This window comes from Microplitis mediator, chromosome 10 (assembly GCF_029852145.1).
Source record: "Microplitis mediator isolate UGA2020A chromosome 10, iyMicMedi2.1, whole genome shotgun sequence".
Classification (NCBI taxonomy): domain Eukaryota; kingdom Metazoa; phylum Arthropoda; class Insecta; order Hymenoptera; family Braconidae; genus Microplitis; species Microplitis mediator.
Window position 1 is genome coordinate 12107251 of NC_079978.1, and position 8220 is coordinate 12115470.

The following is an 8220-nucleotide window of genomic DNA, read 5'->3' on the forward strand; positions in this document are numbered from 1 at the left end:
CCCAAAGTCGGATATATATTGCAAGTAATAGTCGGATAGATATGTCCTCAAAGTCCGAGGATTATATGAAGATATGTCCTTAAAGTCGGATATATATCGCAAGTAATAGTGAGATGAAGAATGTTCACAAAGTCAAAGTATAATATGAAAATATGTCCCCGAAGTCGAATATATATCGCAAGTAATAGTCTGATAGAAACGTCCTCAAAGTCAGAGGATAATATAATAATTTGTCCCCAAAGTTGGATATATATGGCCAGTAACAGTCGGATAGAAATGTCCTTAAAGTCACAGTATAACATGGAAATATGTCCCCAAACTCATATATATATATATAACGCAAGTAATAGTAAGATAAAAATGTCTTCAAAGTCAAAGTATAATATGAAAATATGTCCCCAAAGTCGGAAATATATATCGCCAGTAATAGTCGGATAGAAATGTCCTCAAAGTCACAGTATAACATGGAAATATGTCCCCAAAGTCAGATATGTATCGCAAGTAATAGTCGGATAGAACTGTCTTCAAAGTCAGTGGATAATATGAAGATATGTCCTTGAAGTCAGATATATATCGCAAGTAATAGTTAAATAAAAAATGTCCTCAATGTCAAAGTATGATATAAATATATGTCCCCAAAGTCGGATTTATATCGCAAGTAATAGTCGGATTGAATTGTCCTCCAAGTCAGAGTAGAATATGAAAATATGTTCCCGAAGTTATATCTATATAACGCAAGTGATTGTAAGATAAAAATGTCCTCAAAGTCAAAGTATAATATGAAAAAATGCCCCAAAGTCGGATATATATCAAAAGCAATAGTCGGATAGAAATATCCTCAAAGTCAGAGGATAATATGAAAATATGTCCCCGAAGTCGGATATATATCGCAAGTAATAGTCGGATAGAAATGTCCTCAAAGTCAGAGAATAATATAAAAAAATGTCCCTAAAGTCGGATATATATCGCAACTAATAGTCGGATAGAAATGTCCTCAAAGTCAGAGAATAATATGAAAATATGTCCCCAAAGTTGAAAATATATCTCAAGTAATAGTCGGATAGGAATGTTCTCAAAGTCAGAGGATAATGTGAAGATATGTCCTTGAATTCGGATATATATCGCGAGTAATAGTAAGATAAAAAATGTCCTCAAAGTCAAAGTAAAATATGAAAATATGTCCCCAAAGTCGGATATATATCGCAAGTAATAGTCGGATAGAAATGTCCTCAAAGTCAGAGGATAATATGAAAATATGTCCCTAAAGTCGGATATATATCGCAAGTAATAGTCGGATAGAAATGTCCTTAAAGTCAGAGGATAATATGAAGATATGTCCTTAAAGTCAGATATATATCACAAGTAATACTAAGATAGAAATGTCCTCAAAGTCACAGTATAACATAAAAAAATATGTCCCCAAAGTCGGATTTATATCGCATGTAATAGTCGGATAGGAATGTCCTTAAAGTCAGAGGATAATATGAAGATATGTCCTTAAAGTCGGATATATATCGCAAGTAATACTAAGACAGAAATGTTCTCAAAGTCACAGTATAACATGGAAATATGTCCCTAAAGTCAGATATATATATCGCAAGTAATAGTCGGATAGAAATGTCTTCAAAGTCAGAGGATAATATGAAGATATGTCCTTAAAGTCGGATATATATCACAAGTAATAGTAAGATAAGAAATGTCCTCAAAGTCAAAGTATAATATGAAAATATGTCCCCAAAGTCGGATATATATCGCAAGTAATAGTAAGATAAAAAATGTCCTCAAAGTCAGAGGATAATATGAAAATATGTCCCCAAAGTCGGATATATATCGCAAATAATAGTCGGATAGAAATGTCCTCAAAGTCAGAGAATAATATGAAAATGTGTCCCCAAAGTTGAAAATATATCTCAAGTAATAGTCGGATAGGAATGTCCTCAAAGTCAGAGTAAAATATGAAAATATGTCCCCAAAGTCGGATATATATCGCAAGTAGTAGTCGGATTGAATCGTCCTCCAAGTCAGAGGATAATATGAAAATATGTCCCCAAAATCGGATATATATCGCAAGTAATAGTTGAATAGAAATGTCTTTAACGTCAGAGGATAATATAAAGATATGTCCTTAAAGTCGGATATATATCACAAGTAATACTAAGATAAAAATGTCCTCAAAGTCACAGTATATCATAGATATTTGTCCCCAAAGTCGAATATATATCGCCAGTCATAGTCGGATAAAAATATCCCCAAAGTCACAGTATAACATGGAAATATGTCCCCAAAGTCGAATATATATCGCAAGTAATAGTCGGATAGAAATGTCTTTAAAGTGAGAGGATAATATGAAGATATGTTCTTAAAGTCGGATATATATCGCAAGTAATAGTCGGATAGAAATGTCCTCAAAGTCAGAGTATAATATGAAAATATGTCCCCAAAGTCAGATATATGTCACAAGTAATAGTCGGATAAGAATGTCCTCAAAGTCAGACGATAATATGATGATATGTCCGTCAAGTCGGATATATATCGCAAGTAATACTAAGATAGAAATGTCCTCAAAAACAGAGGATAATATAAAAATATGTCTTTAAAGTCGAATATATATCACAAGTAATAATAAGATCGAAATGTCCTAAAAGTCACAGTATAACATGAAAATATGTCTCCAAAGTCGGATATATAACGCAAGTAATAGTCGGATAGAAATGTCCTCAAAGTCAGAGGAGTATATGAAGATATGTCCTTAAAGTCGGATATATATCGCACGTAATAGTAAGATAAAATATGTTCTCAAAGTCAAAGTGTAATATAAAAATATGTCCCCAAAGTCGGATATATATCGCAAGTAATAGTCGGATATAAATGTCCTCAAAGTCAGAGGATAATGTGAAGATATGTCCTTGAATTCGGATATATATCGCGAGTAATAGTAAGATGAAAAATGTCCTCAAAGTCAAAGTATAATATGAAAATATGTCCCCAAAGTCGGATATATATCGCAAGTAGTAGTCGGATTAAATCGTCCTTCAAGTCAGAGTAGAATATAAAAATATGTCCTCAAAGTCATATATATATATCGCACGTAATAGTAAGATAAAAATGTCCTCAAAGTCAAAGTACAATATGAAAATATGTCCCCAAAGGATATATATCGCAAGTAATAATCGGATAGAAATGTCCTCGAAGTCAGAGGATAATATAAAAATATGTCCCCAAAGTCGGATATATATCGCAAGTAATAGTCGGATAGAAATGTCTTCAAAGTCAGAGAATAATATAAGAAAATGTCCCTAAAGTCGGATATATATCGCAAGTAATAGTCGGATAAAAATGTCCTCAAAGTCAGACGATAATATGATTATATGTCCGTAAAGTCGGATATATATCGCAAGTAATACTAAGATAGAAATGTCCTCAAAAACAGAGGATAATATAAAAATATGTCTTTAAAGTCGAATATATATCGCAACTAACAGTCGGATAGAAATGTCTCCAAAGTCAGCGGATAATATGAAGATATGTCCTTAAAGTCGGATATATATCGCAAGTAATAGTCGGATAGAAATGTCCTCGAAGTCAGAGGATAATATGAAAATATGTCCCCAAAGTCGGATATATATCGCAAGTAATAGTCGGATAGAAATGTCTTCAAAGTCAGAGGATAATATGAAGATATGTCCTTAAAGTCAGATATATATCGCAAGTAATACTTAGATAAAAATGTCCTCAAAGTCACAGTATATCTTGGAAATATGTCCCCAAATTCGAATATATATCGCTAGTAATAGTCGGATAAAAATGTCCTCAAAGTCACAGTATATCATGGAAATATGTCCCCAAAGTCGGATATATATCGCAAGTAATAGTCGGATAGAAATGTCCTCAAAGTCAGACGATAATATGAACATATGTCCGTAAAGTCGGATATATATCGCAAGTAATACTAAGATAGAAATGTCCTCAAAGTCAGAGGATAATATAAAGAAATGTCTTTAAAGTCGAATATATATCACAAGTAATACTAAGATAGAAATGTCCTAAAAGTCACAGTATAACATGGAAATATGCCCCCAAAGTCGAATATATATCGCCAGTAATAGTCGGATAGAAATATCCTCAAAGTCAAAGTATAATATAAAAATATGTCCCCAAAGTCGGATATATATCGCAAGTAATAGTCTGATAGAAACGTCCTCAAAGCCAGAGGATAATATGATGATTTGTCCCCAAAGTTGGATATATATCGCCAGTAACAGTCGGATAGAAATGTTCTTAAAGTCACAGTATAACATGGAAATATGTCCCCAAACTCACATATATATATAACGCAAGTAATAGTAAGATAAAAATGTCTTCAAAGTCAAAGTATAATATGAAAATATGTCCCCAAAGTCGGATATATATCGCCAGTAATAGTCGGATAGAAATGTCCTCAAAATCACAGTATAACATGGAAATATGTCCCCAAAGTCGGATATGTATCGCAAGTAATAGTCGGATAGAAGTTTTCTCAAAGTCAGTGGATAATATGAAAATATGTCCTTAAAGTCAGATATATATCGCAAGTAATAGTTAGATAAAAAATGTCCTTAATGTCGAAGTATGATATGAAAATATGTCCCCAAAGTCGGATTTATATCGCAAGTAATAATCGGATTGAATTGTCCTCCAAGTCAGAGTAGAATATGAAAATATGTTCCCGAAGTTATATCTATATAACGCAACCGATTGTAAGATAAAAATGTCCTCCAAATCAGAGTATAATATGAAAATATGTCCTAAAGTCGAATATATATCACAAGTTATAGTCGGATAGAAATGTCCTCAAAGTCAGAGTAGAATATGAAGATATCACCTTAAAGTTATATATATATAACGCAAGTAATAGTAAGATAAAAATGTCCTCAAAGGCAAAGTATAATATGAAAATATGTCCTCACAGTCGAATATATATCGCAAGTAATACTAAGATAGAAATGTCCTCAAAGTCACAGTATAATATGGAAAAATGTCCCCAAAGTCGAATATATATCGCCAGTAATAGTCCGATAGAAATATCCTCAAAGTCACAGTATAACATGGAAATATGTCCTCAAAGTCGGATATATATCGCAAGTTATAGTCGGATAGAAATGTCCTCAAAGTCAGACGATAATATGAACATATATCCGTAAAGTCGGATGTATATCGCAAGTAATACTAAGATAGAAATGTCCTCAAAGTCAGAGGATAATATAAAGAAATGTCTTTAAAGTCGAATATATATCACAAGTAATACTAAGATAGAAATGTCCTAAAAGTCACAGTATAACATGGAAATATGCCCCCAAAGTCGAATATATATCGCCAGTAATAGTCCGATAGAAATATCCTCAAAGTCACAGTATAACATGGAAATATGTCCTCAAAGTCGGATATATATCGCAAGTTATAGTCGGATAGAAATGTCCTCAAAGTCAGACGATAATATGAACATATATCCGTAAAGTCGGATGTATATCGCAAGTAATACTAAGATAGAAATGTCCTCAAAGTCAGAGGATAATATAAAGAAATGTCTTTAAAGTCGAATATATATCACAAGTAATACTAAGATAGAAATGTCCTAAAAGTCACAGTATAACATGGAAATATGCCCCCAAAGTCGAATATATATCGCCAGTAATAGTCCGATAGAAATATCCTCAAAGTCACAGTATAACATGGAAATATGTCCTCAAAGTCGGATATATATCGCAAGTTATAGTCGGATAGAAATGTCCTCAAAGTCAGAGTATAATATGAAAATATCTCCCAAAGTCGAATATATATCACAAGTGATAGTCGGATAAAAATGTCCTCAAAGTCAGAGGATCATATGAAGATTCGTCCTTAAAGTCGGATATATATCGCAAGTAATACAAAGATAGAAATGTCCTCAAAGTCAGAGGATAATATAAAGATATGTCTTTAAAGTCGAATATATATCACAAGTAATACTAAGATAGAAATGTCCTAAAAGTCACAGTTTAACATGAAAATATGTCCGCAAAGTCGGATATATATCACAAGTGATAGTCGGATAGAAATGTCCTCAAAATCAGAGGATAATATGAAGATTCGTCCTTAAAGTCGGATATATATCGCAAGTAATACAAAGATAGAAATGTCCTCAAAGTCAGAGGATAATATAAAGATATGTCTTTAAAGTCGAATATATATCACAAGTAATACTAAGATAGAAATGTCCTAAAAGTCACAGTATAACATGAAAATATGTCCGCAAAGTCGGATATATATCGCAAGTAATAGTCTGATAAGAACGTCTTCAAAGTCAGAGGATAATATGAAGATATGTCCTTAAAGTCGGACATATATCGCAAGTAATAGTCGGATGGAAATGTCCTCAAAGTCAAAGGATTATATGAAGATATGTGATTAAAGCCGGATATATATCGCAAGTAATAGTAAGATAAAAAAGGTCCTCAAAGTCAAAGTATAATATATAAATATGTCCCCAAAGTTGAATATATATCGCCAGTAACAGTCGGATAGAAATGTCCTTAAAGTCACAGTATAACATGGAAATATGTCCCCAAACTCATATATATACACTAATGCAAAAAATTAAAGGAGCAGAAAAATTTAATAAATTTTTTAGTGATTTTTGGAAGGCTGTAACTTCGTGAAAAAAAATCGTATCGAAAATTTAAAAAAAGCATTTTATAGCTTGAAATCTCTAGTTTAGGTGTCTTTTTTTCAAAATTTTTTAAAAGCTCCGATTATTGCGCAAACAAGAGAAATACCGCGAGCCAAAAAATTTCTAAATTCTTTTTTTTTTTCCGAAGAGCCCACGGACCGCTGAAAAATTCTTTAAACTAAACGAATGCATAGTTCGTTTAGCAAATTTATTGAGCTTCAATTTGTTTTTTTTTTAACCTCGTAGGACGATTTGTCGCAGAGATATCAGCCTTCAAACAGAAAATGATCCTTTTGGCTTTGATCTTCGATATTTCAGGTACCAATGATCGCACAGAAAGTTGAAGGGCGGCGTTGAAAACTTGAATAAATTCCCTACAAGACCCTGTCATCATTTTTTGAAAAAAAAAATTTTTTTTATTTTTAACATCCATCAGAAGTAAGTACCAAAAAATGACTTTTTTTGGTTATTTAGTAAATCAACCGCTACTCTGCAAATATCGATAAAAAAAATAATGTTGCCAGGGACTTTTTTAGCTTGATGTATCCCCAAGACCCCTGTAAATTTTTAAATTGATCTATCGAACCGTTTTTTGGGAATCATCGATCAAAGTTTAGCTAAAGAATTAAAGGAGCAAGTTTTGTTCCTTTAATTGTGTAATCATAATCAAAATAAAAAAAATTTTTTTTTTCGACTTTTCTCAAATTTTTGCGTTGGTAACTCAGCAAATGCAAAGAAATGACAAAAAAAATTAAAAATTTCCAAAAAATGTCAAAAAAAAAATTTAGAACACGAAAAACAAGTTTCAATTTTTTTTTTTTCTTCGATTTTTTTTGACATTTTTTGGAAATTTTTAATTTTTTTTGTCATTTCTTTGCATTTGCTGAGTTACCAACGCAAAAATTTGAGAAAACTCGAAAAAAAAAATTTTTTTTATTTTGATTATGATTACACAATTAAAGGAACAAAACTTGCTCCTTTAATTCTTTAGCTAAACTTTGATCGATGATTCCCAAAAAACGGTTCGATAGATCAATTTAAAAATTTACAGGGGTCTTGGGGATACATTAAGCTAAAAAAGTCCCTGGCAACATTATTTTTTTTATCGATATTTGCAGAGTAGCGGTTGATTTACTAAAAAACCAAAAAAAGTCATTTTTTGGTACTTACTTCTGATGGATGTTAAAAATAAAAAAAATTTTTTTTTTCAAAAAATGGTGACAGGGTCTTGTAGGGAATTTATTCAAGTTTTCAACGCCGCCCTTCAACTTTCTGTGCGATCATTGGTACCTGAAATATCGAAGATCAAAGCCAAAAGGATCATTTTCTGTTTGAAGGCTGATATCTCTGCGACAAATCGTCCTACGAGGTTAAAAAAAAAACCAAATTGAAGCTGAATAAATTTGCTAAACGAACTATGCATTCGTTTAGTTTAAAGAATTTTTCAGCGGTCCGTGGGCTCTTCGGAAAAAAAAAAAGAATTTCGAAATTTTTTGGCTCGCGGTATTTCTCATGTTTGCGCAATAATCGGAGCT